A 19,941-nucleotide genomic window follows, 5' to 3' on the forward strand; every position below is an offset into this window, starting at 1 on the left:
GGTGGTATGGAGGTTCAGAGGGGAAGAGAACGCAGAGTGCCAGAGTTGTCCAGGGAGGCACTTTGGAAATGCTAAGGTCTAAGTGAGTACTGAATATGAGAGCGAGGAAAGCCTAAACAGGGGAAGAAGCCCCTTTTGGATGGACAGAGTGGCTGGGACCAGGATGGAAAGTTAGACTTAACAGTGCTCGTTGGGGACATGACTGGACAGTCACACTGTTAGAACTCTGTAATATAGTCAATCCCCCTTCAGACAAACTGAGATGCCGTTGGTTTATTATTTGAAGTATTTTCAAGTAACTTCCTCATCTGGGCCATAACCACTTCCTCTGGCCTCAGAATCAGTCACATTCATGCCTGCGGAGCAGGAGAATGGAGCCCACTGGCTTGTGTTGTTTGTACAATTTCTGCTATAGCCTCGGATCCACGTTGTGCACTCCCTGAGGGCTACCTTTGGAAGGCAGCCATGGTCTTGCCCTGAAAGAGTCCTGCCTACAGCCAGCTCCCTGTGGTGAGAGGGAGGGGAAGGGGCAAGGAGGGAGAGAAGAGGAGAGGAGAGAGACTTGTTCTAATTTTACTCTTTTGTACAGCATTCTTTACATGCAATAACTTTTTGTATGAAGTAGGCTATTTGCTCTAAAAAGCACATTTCTTTGGTTTTTCTAAGTGGATAATTGGAATTATCTGAAGGCTTTGTCATTTGGAGTGATAAGTACAGTAACACTTTATCTGATCTTCAGTGTCCAATTGTGCGCGGGCAACGATGCCTGTTTGTGAAGAGTGACTGTAATTTCCCTTGGGAAGCAATGCGTTCCGAAATGGGTTAATTCAACTCAGGAGGCTATATTATCTTTTTAATGTTAGAGTAAGTATCTTTGACTTGTGTTCTAAAAAGCTTGTTTTAAGTGCACCTACACCTAAATATTTTCCTGGATTTATTGTTTATTCCACTGGGAATCAAAATATTACTGGCAACTGAATATACTCAAAATTAATGAAACAAGATATTTCTGCATTGGTGGAAGCTTTGTCCAATTGGAGTATGTACCATGGCCCTCACACTTAAAAGAAAGGCATATTGTAGAAAATGCTACAAATTACAAGTTTAGAGAGAACGTGGGAAGCTTCCTGGAGGGTCAAAAATCCTGTTCACACTGTGGATCACTACTGTTCTCCCAGTGACTATGAAGCCTTGAGTTTTAGGTAACCCCACAGTTAGTGTTTGTGCCTGAGCTCCTCAGTGAGGTAAATATCAGTGTTTAGTGTGAAAGCTCCTGCCAGGACCACTCAGGAGTCACCTTGGTATAACCTCCTGAGCTGTGTTAGAGGATAGGGCAGAGCTCCCTCTGACTCAATTGGATATCAAGGGGGAAAGATCTACCTCAAGAGCAATGAGAACATTTTTCATGCCTATAATCCTCATCTTTAGGAAGTATGAAGTAAACAGACTTGACCTTCTATGCACCTACCTTTCCCATCAGTATGTGTTCAGAACAGTGTCTGCTCACCAGCTCCTGTGCTTTTGGCTTCAGTGACTTCCCTTTCCAGAGTGGACCCCCCACGCTATGAATTTCAGCAACACTTTGATCTCCCTGACTCAGAGACCTTCTGCTGTTTCCACCAGCTACGGAGGATGCTGGGGAACAGCAGCACACACAGCTAACAGATTTGCCTTGTTACTTTGTTGTTTCTTCTTTTCTTACTCACAGGCTGCTGGCAATCCACAGAGTAAGTCATAAAACTAACCTCAGAACTTTAAATGAAATGGATTTAGCTCATCTGCAATGGGATCTTCAGTACCGTGTAGCAGGTTATTTTAGTTCCCTGTCAAATTCCACTGAGTCTCAACTATAACTGGCTCACTTTCTGTGTGCTTTCTGAGCCTGGCCATCATCCTCTGACCCTAGAACCCACGTAGGTTGTGAGGGAGGGAACCGTCTATTCCTGAGTACTTCTCGGCATCCTCACCCATTTTCCACTCTTGTGTTCTACCTCCAGGGAAAGAGGCATCCTGCTCCACCAACAGTCTCCTCAATCTCACTGCCTTCTGCTTCCCTTGGGGTCTTGCTCTGCTGCTTATTCCCTTTCAATTTTACTTCAGAGTGTTCTCTGGAGTTTCAGGACATTTCTCTCCAATTGACAAACATGCTTAAGTTCCTATTCATTGAAAACAAAGTCGAAAAGCAAGTAGTCAAAAGAAAAAAAAAAACAACCAACCCTGACCCCTTGACCCCTATACCATCCCTTCACTTTTCTCTGGCCAACGAACATCTTAGTTGGCACTGGCCATCTCTTTGTCAGGCACACACTCCTTAAAATCTGGCTCCCAAACTGAATATTCTACACAGATGTTCTCTTCTTAGTTAAAGGCATCTTACAGACTAAAGCTGAAATGACTTTATCCTAGTTTTTAGCCTCTTTACTCTCTCTGAGGGATGAGGCGCCTTGGCCACCCACACGGCTGTAGACTGAGTGTTTGTGTCTTTCCTCTGTCCCCCAGTTAAAATGCTGACGCCCTAATTCCCGATGTGATGGTGTTGGAGGTGGGGGCCTCTGGAGGTAATTAGGTCATGAGAGAGGAGCCCTCATGATTAGAATTCATGTTCTTATGAGAACAGACATGAAAGATGATCTTTCTTTCCCCTGTGTTGTGAGCAAGAAGGCAGCCATCTGCAAACCAGGAAGAGAGTCTTCACCAAGAACCTAACCATACTGGCACTCTGGTCTTAGACCTCTAGCCTCTGGAAGGGTGAGAAAGAAATGTTTTTTTGTGTAGGCCACCTATGGCACTCTGTTGAGGTAGCTCTAACAGACTAAGGCACACACCTTAGAATTCCAGGTGGACTTCATGATGCTGCATGCTCCTCTGACTCTGACTCACCCACTGGTCCTCTTTCTTCTTAAATGATGATGCTCCTTCTTCTTGGTCTTTCTCCTTTCTCTCTGTACTTAGAATCTCTCTTTGAGTGATCCCAACTACTCACATCAATTAAAACACCCCTTCTTGGAAAATACCTCTGAACTCTATACATACATATCTTGGAAATATTGTGCATTTGGTTCCAGACTACTGCACTAAAGCAAATATCACAAAAAAGCGAGTCACACAATTTTTCTGGTTTCCCAGTGGGTATGTTACATTTTTGCTATACTATAGTCTATTAAGTATGTAGTAGCATTATGTCTAAAAAAACAATGTACATGCCTGAATTTAAAAATGTTGCTAAAAATGCTAACTATCCTGAGTCTGTGGGAAAATGGCTCTGATAGACTTAATTGACAGAGGGTTGCACAAACCTTCAATTTGTAGAAAACACAACGTCTGTGAAACACGGTAAAGCAAGCACGCTTGCATCTGTATTGCTGCAGTGGACTGTCTTGGATCGCGTTTCCAATTGTTTGCTGCATATCTTCACCAGAAAGATGACCCATTGACTCAAACTCAAACTCAAAGTGATTAAAGCCGAACTCACTTTTTTCTCTCTATTAAGGCCTTAGTCCATTCTTTTATCACTGCTTATGAAGCATAACATATTTTCCAAACTGGTTATTCCAACTGTCAAATTTCTTCCTCATAATTATGCATGTGTGGCTAAATTTATTACTGATAGATTATTTGTCAGATTTTGGTGCTGTTTAAAACTCTCAGTTGCAGATATGCCTATGAAAGTGAACCCAGCCAGAACCCTGCTTCAAAGATGTTCTACAATGTGGATAAGCCTTACCTTCTCATGCTATTCTTCTAAAACACTCCCAAATTTCCTGTGTTATAGATGAAACTGACAACTCATGGTTTCATGGCTATCCTCTGAGCATTCTTGTCTCCATTGCAATACACTGACATGCAAACATGGTAAATAGTAGATTGTTCAAAGTGGATACCAGTGGGTATACTCATATGAGTTGCATTCATGAACCCAGAAATGATATCGCTTCCTCACTGTCTCTCAGTATAGGTAAGGAAAAAAATGTGGAGTGGGGAGGTATACACCTGTTATTATAGGTTGTCTTTGACCACAAGCAGATTTTTTTCTATATCTCTCATTTCCCAAAGAAGACTGTATGCTCTTTGGGGACATCATATGACTTACTCTTTTTATCTTTTAAAATATGAAGTATACAGAATAAATATTCCACATGTATTTGTTGAAAGGGGACATGGACAGTTAAAAATGGACATCATGCATGCTACCCTTGGAGAGAACATACCTATTACTTATCATGCAAGCTTGGTTTCCCATTTCCAAATGAAAGCTCTATGGCAAACATCTGAAAGCCTAGACAAATGGAAATTAAGCTGCTCCCAAATATATCTGGAGATTACAAGGCACTTTGTAATGCTTTCCCGTTTTATCCTCCAGCTTAATTTTCGTCTGGAAAGCAATATTCCACAAATGGCTATAGCATGTTGGAGATTTCAGCTGGGGGGCGAACTTGCCATTTATAACATGAGCCATTAAACTGTTTTGCAAAACTTCCAGGGTTTTTTGAGGCTGGTGATAACCGCAAGAATAATGCACATTCTCTATGCCAAAAGATGTGAATTAATGAGGTAAAGGAAATGTTTATCTCTTGCAAATGACTACAGAAAGTTTGCCAAGTCTCTTCAAGTTGTCTCTTTTCTCTTGGCATTTTCTTGGAAAGAGTATGCCCTGGTTATGAGACTGTCATGTGACTAAAGAGAACTTTATGGAGTGATGCAGGCCTTCAGGGCCGCAGTCAGAGGTCTGGGGGATATGGATGTTGACATAGTTTTTAGGAATATAGAAATATATTTCAAAATCTGATCAATGAAAAATGTACAACCCCTAAACTAGATCTACACATCCAGTGCAAGGTCAGGTGGGGTGTGTGTGAGTCAGGTCACCTGGAAGTTACAACTCTGTATGATATAATCCTCTGCTTCTCATTCCCTAGACCACTTTGTAATGTGGGTGTGTGTGCACACGTATGCGTCTGTTTGTCTCGGTGAAAGGGTCATTAACATGCTGAAAATAAGGCAACAGTTTAAGGAAAAGTCTGTCCTGGTCAAAACTGACAAAGGCTGACATTTTTAAAGTAAAATTCCTGGGTGACTGAACAGGTGGACAGTCACTCTGGGTGTATCTCCTCCTCAGAATAAGAAACAAGAGCAGTTCAGAGGTTTGTGCTTGCTTCCCTGCATGGTTTCATCAACACAACTGGATAGTAGGATCTCTACTTGGGATCTAAATAAAGATTGCCTTAAGCTCAGTCTAAGTTTTAACACATTCATGATAAAGTGGAAGTACATTTGCTCTTATTTTCTAGGCTAACTAGTCCCTTATTCAGTTCAACACCTTGACCTCTGGCCTAGAGAACCTGGGGCAAGTGGAAATCTTTCGGCAGTTTTTTCTTGTGGTCTGTTGGACACCATCACTCCCAAGTAGCTAGAGCACTTCCCCCAAAGTCGTTGGGATTTGATTTTGTTTTTATCTGTTTTTTTTCTTCCCTCTGTGTCAGATCATTCCTATCTCACCTTTTACCTCTCCTGTTCTTTCTTCTGCTTCTTTTGTTTTCAGCTATACAATCCTAGATGCCTAGGAGTTAATGTGGCTTGTTAAATATTCTCTGCACAGAGGGTGGAGAAAAGCGCTATATATGTCATGCAAATAACGATAAGGAATCAAATTCTGCTCTGTGCTTTTGCCAGTTTGTGGTAATAAGTTATGTAATAATGTACTAAGTGATCAATTGGCAGCCTGGTGGGGTGAATGCACTTCTCTAAGTGCCTCGTGAACACCCTGGGAATGACTTAAGTGTGGGAAAGAATAAAAACCAATAATATATGTCAGCTCTGATCCATTTGAGAATTCATGTCCTGAGAAATTTCGGTGGAGAAATCTAATGTCTCATCTGCAAAGGCATTTGATTTGCATTCATAGAGAGATCATTTTCTGGTCTGGCTGCTCTGGGAGGGAGCTCAAAACTCATGAAACCTTTTAAATCCTTAGTTTTGTTCATTTCCCTTTTACTGTGAATATGCACCAAGGTCATGGCCCTGCCTGGAAGGAAAGCTGAATTAAGAGCAAAAATAATCGGATTATTATTTGTACAATAACTTGTACTTCTGAGAGCTTTGTCAATGCAAGAAACATCCAAATCTGTTGACAATTTTTATGAGTTTATTTGAGCCAAGCTGATGATATACAGAGTGCAAGATCTCACGTGCTCCTGAGAATGGCAGTTTTGCAGTTTATTTAGTACATTAGAACCAGAGGAGAATATAGAAGGAAGGTGCCCGAAATCCATGGACAGTAGATTAAGGAGGCAAGAGAAAACAAAGCAGTGAAATCTCTAGAACTGGATATAAGGCAAAATGGAGAAACACACTTCCTTGACATTAGTGGGTGCAGGATAGTTAATAACTGACATTTATAGCACATAGAGGTGGTATTCGAAGAACAAGAGAAGAATGGGGCATTCTGTGGTCTTATGCTCTGGTGCTCTTATACTCTGGTGCCTGCTTTTGTGCCTTCAAGGGGTAGAAAAAGAAAATTACTCTGACATTTCAAAGGTGTGTTGTCATAGATGCATAAGAACAGTGGGCAGGGCTCACTTAAGGTCAAGACTGACCTTTGCTGAGGAAGCCACAGGCCTGTCATGTGGCTCCCCTGAGCTTGTCAGATTTATTACATAGCCCCCATTTTTGTTTATGGCATCTGTAGCCCTGCATCACCAACAGTGTCCTTTACCTGGAACCCAGCTAGGGAGTTCCCTAGGATAGGTAGTATCCGGATCTTCCAAACTACAGTAAAGGGCAGCCTGCTCCGTGTCATGCACTGATAATCCCAAATTTCAAAGAGATGTAAAGTGCAATTCCTGCTGACAAGTTGTTTAAAGTTTTGTTGAAAAAGTGCGCATGCACATTTACAAACAACGTCACAGTCTATGACAAACTTTAGGGAACAGACACAGAAAGACTAGGGGAAGTAAGGTCTGTACAAGCTGCAACTGACAGAGGGTAACCTCATGGGGATGAAAAGATTTGTGCTTGGCCTTGAAATAAGGAGGGACTCTGGCTACAATGGGCCAGTGTGGCTTGGTAAAAAGAGAAGGGACTTTGGAAACAGAATGTCCTGATTTGAATTCTGCTTGGCTACTTACCGACTGTGTGAGCTCAGACTAGTTGCTAAACTTCTCTATTTCTCAGTTTTCTCCTGAGAAAATCAGCAGAGACACAAAATAGGTGCTGAGTAAGTCATTACTTAATTAGGTGAAAGAGTGTGGGAAGCACTTTAGGCAAACTGAAAGAGCTGAGCAAAGGTTTGGAGCGCACGGGCAGAGGAAGTGTGGAGCGGAAGTGAGGCTCCTGGTTGTCTAGAGCAAAGGTAACCTGGAGAAGAGTACAACATAAAGGTAAGTGATGAGAAAATAGAAAATGCATCGGGCAAATGTTCTTTAGTTATTTTCGTTAACTGAAGTTCAGTTAACCAGAGCAGTCGGTTCTGTGGTGTGAGGGCAATTATTGCGTACATTGGCACGCTCCTGATTATGCTTCAGGTCTCAGCTTTGATATCCCGTCCTTCCGTGAACTTCCCAGTCTGGGTTGTGTGCGTATTCCTATTACACTGCGTCACAATTGCTTTTCCCGTGACTACCTTCCACTCAGGATGAGCTTGTTTCTTGCTGATGGCTCAGGCTGGGCCTATTTTATTCACTGTTGTGTCTGAGCACTGAGCAGAAACCTGGCTCTTTATTAAGCACAGAGTAAGTGCTTAATAATTATTGATGGATGGGAAGAAGGAAGGAAAGAAAAAAGAGAAAGGAAAGAAAGAGAGAGAGGGAAGGAAGAAATCACTATTCAAGAAGTTGAAAGTGAGGAGATTCGGATCTGAAGAAAAGAAATTGGTAGGCAGGGAGTGAGAGTTGACCTTTTGCAAATTCCTGACTTTGGGGTTTGTTTAAAACAGGCAAGGAATTTAACTTTCAAATTTGTAATTGATTTCGAGTCACTCTACAGCCACCTGACAGAAGTGCATTTTTCTTACAAGCCCCACTACTCCCCTTTTTGCAGCTATTTTCAATTTCTTAAGCTCAACTACTAACAGAGGGAAATCAACAATTCAATTTCTTGAAAAAAAGCATGCAACCAGGAGGTCCACTTTCAGAAATATCAGTTTTGCCAAACCTCTTTCTCTCAATTATACCATTGTATCACTGATTCTAAAATATATTTTTTATATTTTAACATCTCTGCAATCAGGATGCATTTTATAATCAGTGGTATATTACAGTTCTAATGGCCATGGCTTTTCTTTCTCCATCATAGGTAAATAGCTGTGCTTCTTTTTAAACATTTTATTTATTTATCTTTAGAGGGGAAGGGAAGGAGAGAAGGAGAGAAACATCAATGTATGGTTGCCTTTTGTGAGTCCCCTGCTGGGAACTGGCCTGCAACCCGGCCTGCAACCCAGGCATGTGCCCTGACTGGGAATTGAACCACGATCGTGTGGTCCGCAGGCCCGAGCTTAATCCACTGAGCTACACCAGCCAGGCAGCTGTGCTTCTTTTTAATCAATAATATCTTAGTTAAGATGAAGAAACTGAGTCCTTAGCTAAATTAAGAATTTTCTAGCCCCGGCTGGCGTAGCTCAGTGGATTGAATGTGGGCTGTGAACCAAAGGGTCGCAGGTTCCATTCCCATTCAGGGTACATGCCTGGGTTGCAGGGCCAGGTCCCCGGTGGGGGCTACCCAAGAGGCAACCACACATTGATGTTTCTCTCTGTCTCTTTCTCCCTCCCTTCCCATCTCTTAAAAATAAATAAAAATATTTAAAATTTTTCTGAAGTTTACTCTGTAATCTGGTAGTGGAGCTAGGATGAGATCTTACTCCCAACGCATGGCTCCATTCTCCTGGTTATTATTCCTCCTTTCTCCAATTGCATGTCATAACTGCAGATACTTCATGGTAAAATTATTTTCCCATGTCAGTGACAATAAGCAATTCCATTCCAAGAGTGGGAAAAGACCAGTCAGGAAACCTGAATAGCAAGAGTTTGCAATGATCTGTGTGAGACACAGGAGCATTTACTTTGGCCTGACTTCTGTGAAAGGTAAGCGGAAGATGTTTGCCACCAAATTGGTTCAAAGAGACTTAGTTCCACTCCTGTGAAATCAGGGCATGCAGCAGGGACACCATGGCAACGCACATTTCCATCATTGTTCTCCTGCCTCTTCCCAGCCCCGAGGGCTTGTATAATGAAACCTTGACTCCCTGGACTGGATCGATTTGAAACATGTTTTATTGTTCCAACTATTTGGATTTTGAGGCCGTCATGCTCTGGATATCCTTGCCCGATAATCTGGAAGCCTAAGGGAAGTAAGTTTCTTCATATTATTCATGATTTGAGGGTCCCACAGTCAGTCATCGCTGCTCCAAATAATGATGGGACAGATACAAGCTTCCATAGTGAAGCAAGATTTGGAACCCTGAGGTTTTGGTCATGCTATTTACGGGCAGTATTGTGCTTCTGAACATTCATTTAGTTACCCTGAGCTGTTTCCCACGTATGTGTGTTGTCCTAGTCTCACAAATAATAGTTCATTTCTCATTCTAAAATTTTGCACAAAGAACAATGGCTCTTGTGCGCTTATCATTTCCTCTCTGTGCCATTTTGTGGAATTTATTCTGTGGGACTAAGTCAAAGAAAAATTCCTAGAATTTGCCTGGAATTGGTCACTGGGTTTGGGATATTTTTGTGGGGCTTTTATAAAACTCTTGCTTTGGGGTCTTGCAATATTTCAATGGTTGTTTCTATGTGTTACACCATGATAACAATCTACATGTCTTGCTCTGTGGCCGTATTTATACCACTGAAATGATCTAGTTCTCTGGAAAATTTAGTAATTCTTCCAAGATTAGACTCTATGGTTCTAACAGGGAGTTAAATGATCCCTTAAGCAATCAATTAATTTCAAAAGAAAAGAAATCACATTCAATTAGGAGCAGAATTTAGAGATATTTCAATAAACAAATAAATAAAATGTTGAGACATGAAATAAATGTATACAATGTTGAGATATGTCAAAGATAAAAATTCTCTGATCATTCATTATGGCTGTCATCACCTGCACTCATTTACTAATTAGTTACTTCTACTAAATGATAATAATAGCCAACATTTGAACCCTTCCATGTGTAAGAGATATGTGGTTGGGGCTGTATTCTCTGAGTCAGGATTGAGAGAACCTGAGTAACTGAGTTCTGGGCATAGAAATTATAGTAGATTCTCATTGATTTATTTCCATCTAGCTTTGATTTTTTTCTCCCAGGAAATCTCTCTTATCAACTTCTCCCCCCGTTTGAGTGGAAATGGGAAGACTTCGCGTGATCCTGCCTCTCTGGTCACAGTTCGGAGGTTGACAGAAGACTCAAGTTGGGCCTATGAGAGTCCCTTCCTTAGGAAATTTGAGATTGAGATAAAAGAATTCAGTCAGTTTTGGGGTGACTAAACCTGCAACGTGTAAACTAGATACCTATTGCATTCCCTCATATGTTTATCTCAAGGAGAGGTAGAAATATAAAGCTGGAGATGGACAAAGGACATGTGTAAAGGGGAGCAGGGAGGTCTTTTTGATGGTGTCAGAGGCCCTGTCCTAAAACACAGCTTATCTCCTGTCCTTTTAACCTCATAGTAATTTTTATCTTGTTTTCTCTTATTTGGGAGTGGGTTTCTATTACTGGTAACCAAAAAGTCCAAAGTTCCCTAAGGAAAGGTGTTTATATGCAAATTAATATCATAAGACTAATAACCTAATTTCAAGATATATTTCGGGCTGTGCAACTAAATGAAGAAACTGGACTTTTAAACATACTATTTATCCTACTTTTTATATTTTTGGATTATCCACTTGACAACTTTCAGTGAGCACTCACTATATGTAAAAAGCAAACCAAACAAAAACAGGTTCAGGTAACTGAACAAAAGGAGGTTCAGCTGCCTGTTGCCATGAAAGCCAGACTCGTGAGTCAGATGCTGGTGCCAGAGGGTTTTATTCCAGTGGAGCACAATCTGGGAGGATGGCTGACTCCAGTCTTAAAGCCCATCTACTTAGCACGACCAAGCAAAAGCCTGTGTCCAGAGTTCCTGCCCCAATTTCAAGTACAGTCCCTTTAAGGACACATGGACAATAACTAAGGTGGGGGGCAGAAGTGGGAGGGAGGTGGGGAGCACTGGGGGTGGGCAGGGCTGGGAATATAAGACAGAAAACTGTACTTGAACAAGAATTAAATAAAAAAATAAAAAATATAAAAAAAATAAAGTACAGCCCCTTTGGAGTTCTCAGTGGCTGCTAAACAGTCCCCGTCCCAATCCAAGTAGCTTAACTTGTTCCTGGCTGTTGTTCATTCCAGGTTCCCTCCTGCAGCCTGTGTGTGAATCCCACATGGCCCTGAGCCATGTGGCTGGGAGGGCTACAAGGTCAGGTCCTTCCGGGAGGTGTATGAACACACCAGCCAGTGCATCACCAGGTAGATAAGAGAGGGTTTCTTTGTTCCTCTGGGATTATATTAGGGTGGGTATGGGACAGACCAGATACTTTCTCAAGATGACCAATCTACTTCCCCAATTGTCTCTCCCTTCCCAACCAATCCTCTCTTTCCCCTGGTTAGACGGACAGGCCTCTTTGGTCCAAAAACCTCCCCCTGTGACATTTTGACTTCTAGGGCTCCTGTATGTGCCTTCCCTTGGTCTCGCCCCCAACCTGGTACTGGAAGGGGGAAGGGCCTTTTACTCTCGGTTATCTTGCTAGCTTTTCGTGATCTCAGTCTAAGAACCTCCCCCAGCCATCATCTTGGCCAGCGGAGGAGACTCTCTGGTGCTCTGACTGTTTTATGGTAACACTCAAGGATCTTATAATATAGTTGAGAGAAAAAATGCACAGGGGGAGAATTCTTAAGTAACAACTGCAAAGCAACGACTGTATAAACACAAATTAAATAGAGCAAACTAATTGCATAAATGCTGAGGGGTGACAGAGTAATGAGCAGGTTCTAGAAAATAATCTGTAAGGTCTATTTCAGCTACAAAATGCCACGAGGTTGCACACAACTGATAATTGGATAAGGCAGCACTTAGGAGTAACCCTATGCCTTAGGGAGCTTGAAGAAACCAGAGCAAACCAAGCCAAGATTTGATTAAAGCTTGAATGTTGGGAATGCATGCTGTTCTGGGCTACAGCAGATGCTTTCTTATATGGCAGCAGCGAGGAGACTCCTGATGAGTTTGGAGTTTGTCTGAGGAGAGGAAGGCAAGACAGGAATGATACCAAATCTTCTTCCAGGCAGCTCTGGCCAGGAGAGAAAGGAGAAGGCCATTCTTGCCACACTGTCTTTATGAATTTATGACTTTCTGACTTCTTCCTAGGTTTGTTGAGACTGGGTAAATTTGCTGTACTTCTACAATATTTCCATTTGAGTTTATATATATAAACATACATATAATTTCATATCATTTATTTAGAATATTCCCTTTGAAGGTCCTTGTTTTAAATAAATCCTATAGAGGGGGGGGGTGCCCTAGGCATTATGTATTAAGAGATTTTGTTATGAGCTATATAGCAGCATAAACAACTAACTACATTTCTGGGATCATCAAATTCAATTCTAATGAGATGCTTATTTATCATTTTACCGCCCTGAACTCTAAGTTCTTGGCCACAAAGAATATAACCATGGGGCANGTTCCTCTGGGATTATATTAGGTTGGGTATGGGACAGACCAGATACTTTCTCAAGATGACCAATCTACTTCCCCAATTTTCTCTCCCTTCCCAACCAATCCTGTCTTTCCCCTGGTTAGACGGACAGGCCTCTTTGGTCCAAAAACCTCCCCCTGTGACATTTTGACTTTTAGGGCTCCTATATGTGCCTTCCCTTGGTCCTGCCCCCAACCTGGTACTGGAAGGGGGAAGGGCCTTTTACCCTCGGTTATCTTGCTAGCTTTTCGTGATCTCAGTCTAAGAACCTCCCCCAGCCATCATCTTGGCCAGCGGAGGAGACTCTCTGGTGCTCTGACTGTTTTATGGTAACACTCAAGGATCTTATAATATAGTTGAGAGAAAAAATGCACAGGGGGAGAATTCTTAAGTAACAACTGCAAAGCAACGACTGTATAAACACAAATTAAATAGAGCAAACTAATTGCATAAATGCTGAGGGGTGACAGAGTAATGAGCAGGTTCTAGAAAATAATCTGTAAGGTCTATTTCAGCTACAAAATGCCACGAGGTTGCACACAACTGATAATTGGATAAGGCAGCACTTAGGAGTAACCCTATGCCTTAGGGAGCTTGAAGAAACCAGAGCAAACCAAGCCAAGATTTGATTAAAGCTTGAATGTTGGGAATGTATGCTGTTCTGGGCTACAGCAGATGCTTTCTTATATGGCAGCAGCGAGGAGACTCCTGATGAGTTTGGAGTTTGTCTGAGGAGAGGAAGGCAAGACAGGAATAATACCAAATCTTCTTCCAGGCAGCTCTGGCCAGGAGAGAAAGGAGAAGGCCATTCTTGCCACACTGTCTTTATGAATTTATGACTTTCTGACTACTTCCTAGGTTGTTGAGACTGGGTAAATTTGCTGTACTTCTACAACATTTCCATTTGAGTTTCATATATATATACAATTTCTTATCATTTATTTAGAATATTCCCTCTGAAGTTCCTTGTTTTAAATAAATCCTATAGAGGGAGGGCCCTAGGCATTATGTATTAAGAGATTTTGTTATGAGCTATATAGTAGCATAAACAACTAACTACATTTCTGGGATCATCAAATTCAATTATAATGAGCCCTGGCTGGTGTAGCTCCGTGGATTGAGCACGGGCCTGCGAACCAGAGGATCGCGGTTCGATTCCCAGTCAGGGCATATGCCTGGGTTGCAGGCCAGTTCCCGGCAGGGGACACACGATACATTGTGTGTCCTCGGCAGAGGCGACCATACATTGATATTTCTCTCCCTCCCTTCCCCTCTAAAGATAAATAAATAAAATATTTAAAATTCAATTATAATGAGATGCTTATTTATCATTTTACCTCCCTGAACTCTAAGTTCTTGGCCACAAAGAATATAACCATGGGGCAGGGGGAACTTTTTCTCTCTTGTTCTTAGCAGACTAGCTGACCCCTCATGAGCCTTCAATTGGGACAGAATAGCTGAGGAGTTAAGAGGGTAGGCTCTGTAGTCAGATATTTGGTTTTAGGTGTTGACTCTGTAAACTTGGACATGGACCCATTGTTAGTCTGAATGTCACTTTTAGTGTTAACAGTCAATGGGGTAATGACAGTGTGTCCATTATGTGGTTGTCGTGAGAAGTAGGAAGTGGTAAGGTAAAGCCCAGAACAGTGCCTGGTGATTAGTAAGCTCTTAATAAATGGTTGATGTTTATTTTATTTATTAATATATGCTATGAAATAAACAGATGAATAGATGAATGGTTTGACAGCATTTTATGAGAGATCTTACAATAAATATTCTGACCTAGAAAAAGGTATTGAAATAATCAGAAAAATTTAAAACACATCACTATAATTAAAAGCTGTAAGATTGCTTAATCCTCCATCCCACAGAGAATTACATTTTCACCAGTATTATTAGAAAGAATGGGAACAGGGCTCCACACCTTTAATTCACTTAGATTTGTGTGTAGCTGGGGACAGTGACATGCCTATGGGCATCTGGCTTTCAATGTGGAGATGGTTGTTATTTCTGCTGCAAGCATCCCTGAAGCGTGGAGATATTGCTTGCTCGTCTCTGGGTGTAATGACAAGCAGATCTGCAGATGCAAGATGCTATGGGCAGAGGCTGAGCTGTCAAGCACAAAATGATAAACCTGTTGTCTTTTAAATTCTCATTCATTTAGAAGGTGGGGGATGCAGAATTGCCTTTTGTGCTAAAACTATAATACCAAGGCATTCTATAAGCCAGAGTCCATGGGTCTCATCACCAAGCTTCCTCAGGTCCCGCAAACCTAAAGTGAGGACCTCATTTAATAGTGAAACCCTTATAGCTTCATTTGCAGCAGAAGGGCACGAAAGATTAAATTCAATCTCTGAAGTCAAAAATAATTTTCTAAAAGGGAAAAATCAGAACAGCCATTTAGCTGTGCCTAGTCAAACTCACAAAATAATAATAGGGGAAGGAGAGAAACCTGGGGAAATTTTCGTTAATGGTATTAGATTGCTAAGGCCTCTGTAACAAAATAACACAAACTGAGGGGCTTAAAACAACAAAAACTTGTCTCACAGTTCTAGAAGTTAGAAGCCTGAAATCCAGGTGTCTGAGGACCATTCTCCTTCTGCAACTTGTAGGAGACCCTTCCTTGCTACTTCTTTGCTTCTGGTGGTTTACCAGACATCTTTAGCAGTCTTGGCTTGTAGATGCCTCACTCCCATCTCCATCTTCATATGGTTTCTCCGTGTGAGTATTCACATCATCTTTCCTCTGTGTTTGTCTGTGTCCAAATGTCTCCTTTCTATAAGGACTCCAGTCATATTGAATCAGAGCTCCCCCCACTCCCCCATGACGTTATATTAATTTGATTACTTCTATAAAGACAATCATTTTAAAGAAAGTCACAGTCTGAGGTGCTGGGGCTTAGGACTTCAACATATGTTTTCTTTTGGGGGCAGGGGAAAAGCAGGGAGATATAATTAAACCATAACAGGTAATCACCCAAACTTAAGTTTTTACACATTTTGAAGGGTTCATGCTTACTGCATTAAGCACACTTTAAGGTCAGGAATTTTTCTCTCTAATTAAGTGTTATAGAATGATCAACTGTAAAAGAAGTCAGTTTGAACTCTGGGATTCTAGGATGTGAAGGAAAGATCCACAGCAAAGAAACACAAGTGCCTGTGTCCTAACAGCAAGGAGGACAGGAAAGACATTTGTAATCAGCGAGTGAGTCTTTCTTCCCGGCCTTGGTGCCGGAGCGAGGAACCACCTGGGCGCTGTCACGGCGGCTCTAACTGCACAGCACTTTACAGGACCTGGCTGTGAGGCACTGCCAGACGTGTCCGGGAGGCAGCTGAGCCTCCTGGGCTCTGCAGGACGCTCCACCACTTCACACGGCAGGCTCTTCCATGGGAGTGTGTGGGATGGTAGATGCTGACGTTCTTCTGGGGTGGTTCTGAGGACCCGCCCTGCACACCAACATAGCAATCAATCTCAAGGGGTGGTTGTGAGAACTTCATGATATGTTGTATCTAATGCTGCTAATACAGCATCTGCCAAAAGAAAAAAATACTCAACAGTTTGAGATGAATTTTCAGTATAATTAACTATGAAAATAATTGAACTAAGACTGAACTTTAAAAATAAAAAAAATGTTTAGTCAGTCAACACTTAGGAAAAATGACCAAAACAATGGCGTTTATGAGTGGCTGTTTAGGATAGGCTAAGGGATCTTACATTCCAAGTAAATTCTAATCTTTTAAATACTAAAAATCGTTGCATAACTATTACCTACTGCCTGTGTTGTCAATACAAAACCTGGGAAAATGAATGTAGGAGGTGATTTAAGAAATCACCGCGTGTTGATTGATGTACATTGAATTTTAGAAATGAAAGTGACCTTTTAAAATTTCATTAAGTATAGTAACTTTAATGAAGAAGAGAATAGTGCTTCCTATTTTATTAAAAATGTTATGGGAAGTGGAAGCTTTTCAGAAGCCAGTGTTAAAATCAGGATGATTTATTCTTAGCCACAACATTAAAATTTTTGTTGTACCATCCTCTCTGTATTTTGATTAATTAAGTCTTTATAAATTACGGGATTAGAAGGTTTATTTTCAGATGGAACATGTGTCACTATTGAGAAACAATCTAACTTTTCAATATTTAAACTAATATATATGTTAGTATGAATATATATTATATATAAATTGCTGACTTACCTCCACATAGATTAATTATAAGAATGTCAGTAAGATACAGGAAATGAGATATGGAGACAAAAAATGAGAACAAGAAGGATAAAGACAGGGAGTGGGCCCAGGGAAATTCTCTCATTTTAAACTCCCTGGATAAATGCTCTACAATTTCCTGGCCCCAGGGAGTGTCCTTTTATCTCTGCAGTCCCATGTTTTCTGTAATTCGACTTATCATTTCTTCAGTAGATTACACAGCATCATGTCCTTTGGTCTGTAGCACTGAGGCTGCTGCCTTCCCCCCACCCTAGGAATTCTGCCCATAAATCACTGTGAACCAGTGGCTCAGTGAGTACAGGCAAACATGTCTATAGTTGCTTGACCTTTTTTTTAATATCAGAGCTCAGAAACTTCTCAGTAACAATTTTCTCCTGCTCTCCAGAGAACCATGTTGAGATAAAATTTTAACTTCTCAGGCCATAACTAAAAAAAGGCTTTCTTTTCTGTCTCCCACCAATCTCACTGCTGCTTATCAAAAAATAGGTGCTCGGCAGAGGCAGGACAGAGGTTTGGATTATGTGCTGAGGCGTGTGGGGAGGAATGTGCAGACTCTTGGTGGTACAAGTTATTAATGCCCACTGTAACATCCCTTGTCTTTGCTCCTGCTCCTGGAGTTCCTGTCCTAATCCCATTTCCCATCATTCGCCGCTCTGTTACACTTTCAATTCCAGTCCACACAGCAGACCACAATTCTCCTATCATGCCTTGCTTACAGTGTTGATCATTGAGACAAAAACCCAGCATCTTGCCCCTGGGGCCCCCACACAATGCACCTTTCCCACTCCCTGTGTCTCTCACAGTGGGCTTCTTAAATCTAAAGCTACGTCAGGTCAGCATTGAATTTAAAAGGTGCACCTGCAGGTTGTGGGACAGCTGGGGACCAGTGTCTCGGTGAGCAGAGGGACACCTGCAGTGACCTGGGGCAGCAGAGTAAAAGCCTGTACTGGGAAGTAACTGAGGTTACCAAAGGAGTCACCCTATTTAGTTTCTCCCTCCCACTGATTCTAGTATTTTCTTCCTGAGGCAGCCCTGCACGAGAACTCAGGCTGTCCCTTGACTGTTGTGGTCACTCTTAGTGACCACACATAAAATACACACTCAGATAATCAATTGGAATGCATAGTCCCACATAATTATCAAATCTACCAACTTGATTTTAAGTTGGAGTGTCTCTTCTTTTCCCACTTTGGGATTGTTGCAGGAAAAAAAGTCTGTGATTGAGGAGTGGTTCTGTCTTTAGCTGTTTTTCTAAGCTAGTGGTTCACATCCTCCTCTGTATCCCTGTGGAGTCAGGAATGCAGGGCAAGGTGAGAAGGAAGAGGGAGCGTTGCTTGTATCGGTGTGCACTTCTGTGAGGGGTGACATGTGCCATGGCTTGGTGGGTGTTTAAAGTGGACTCTGATTCATGTGGGTCATCTGAAGTTTCTTTAGAACCCCTCCATTTTCCCCCTCCCCCCTCCCCGCCAGCCACTGAACATCTTCCTGCAGGTCTCTGAAGGATGCTGAATGTATCTTTCCTCGGGCTGGACTCTGGCTCCTTCCTCAGGCATTTGGTGGTAGTGCCAACATTTTTCTATTATACTGCCCTTACATTCTTTCATATTTTTCTTCCTTCTATTTATAGACTATATAAATGGAATTAGAAAAAACACTCAATATAAATTATAGGAAAATAAGTCAGATCTTGGGCACAGTCCAGAGAGTTTCTAAGTACATTTGTTGGTTTGTTTGTTTTGAGTTCTCATAAAAACAGATGGTATCATTGTCCTGAACACTCTAGACTCAGTATCTGTGGAGATTTAAACACTGCATCAAAAGTGACTTTTGAGGTACTTTTGACTCCATAGCAAGTTCATGTGGATTAAACACAGCTCATTGAGTTGTGTCATTTAAGGCCGCTGAAAACTTTATAATAAAACAACAAAAACCAACGTCCACATGAACACAGTCTTTACTAACTCTTAGTGGTTATCAGCCTTGAGTGAGGTGAGCTCATTCCCATTTGATGGACAGTAAAATCAGGTTGACAGTGTCTGAGGACTTGGGGGAGGTCACTGAACAGTGCTGTGGGCCAGAACTAGAATTCACGTTCCGATCCTTCTGACTTCAAATTCCACAGTATTTATACTATGTCCCGAAGTGTCCTGAATGTACCAAAATAATAGGAACTTTTAAGATAGTGAAATCTGGTCAATAACTCCAAGTGTTCTGGTAAAGATGCATGGGGACCTGGCTAAGTAGGCAGGTGGCAGCTTTGGTCCCCCTTTACATTCTCTCTGATTGTCCTAGGTACAGGAGGACCATTTTTGGGTCAAAGGACTGGGATTCCTGCTCAAACCTTTACTTAACTTCCTCAGGGGGACGTAGAGAGCAGGGTATATGAAGCTCCACTGTCGCTTGGAATCTTTAGGAGAGAAATTTCAATATATCGAGTGTTGGGTGTCGAGGGGAACAGATATAACAAATAAGGGCTTCCTTTTAGAGGCTTTTCAAAATAAAATAAAAAGGGAAAAATGTTCCAAGAGAGGTTGGTCTCAAAATAATGTTTTTAAAGTTTTATTTTAGATTTTTCGAGACCTAGATATGTTTAAAGGAAGGGGAAACGGGCACCTGAAGAGAGGGCAAGAGATGAATGTTGCGAGCAAGGAAGATCGTGACATAAATGTGTCACAGCTTAAAGGGTACCACACACAGATGACAGAACTGACCATGAAATTAAAAAGATGATTTTTGTTTGAATTGGGAGTGAAAAAAGAGAAAAAGTGAGAGAAATATGGGGAGATGGAGAAGTTGAAAATTCAGAAAGTTTTCTGTATAATTAGGGTGACCATAAAATGTGTCACCTAAACCAGATAACTTTGACAGTGAAAATGGCACCTTCTGGAATAGATGTTGGGATAACAAACATAAGTTAAGTTTAAAGGTGAAGTATGTTTACCCTCTGATGGCTTCAACCTTTTTATTTAAACTCAGGAATCTTCCTTTCTTTTTT

At 41.5% G+C, this 19,941-nt stretch overlaps 1 long non-coding RNA gene across 1 annotated transcript; it reads left to right on the forward strand.

Annotated features, from left to right (window-relative positions):
* Positions 1-3,062: 3,062 nt before the first annotated feature.
* Positions 3,063-19,890, forward strand: LOC118974447 (uncharacterized). Its single transcript, XR_005063904.1, has 3 exons — positions 3,063-3,133; positions 11,228-11,233; positions 19,879-19,890. It is a non-coding gene; the product is annotated as an uncharacterized LOC118974447 (long non-coding RNA).
* Positions 19,891-19,941: the final 51 nt, after the last annotated feature.

This window comes from Sturnira hondurensis, unplaced genomic scaffold (assembly GCF_014824575.4).
Source record: "Sturnira hondurensis isolate 20B ecotype Veracruz unplaced genomic scaffold, ASM1482457v3 Scaffold0019428, whole genome shotgun sequence".
In the NCBI taxonomy this organism is placed as follows: domain Eukaryota; kingdom Metazoa; phylum Chordata; class Mammalia; order Chiroptera; family Phyllostomidae; genus Sturnira; species Sturnira hondurensis.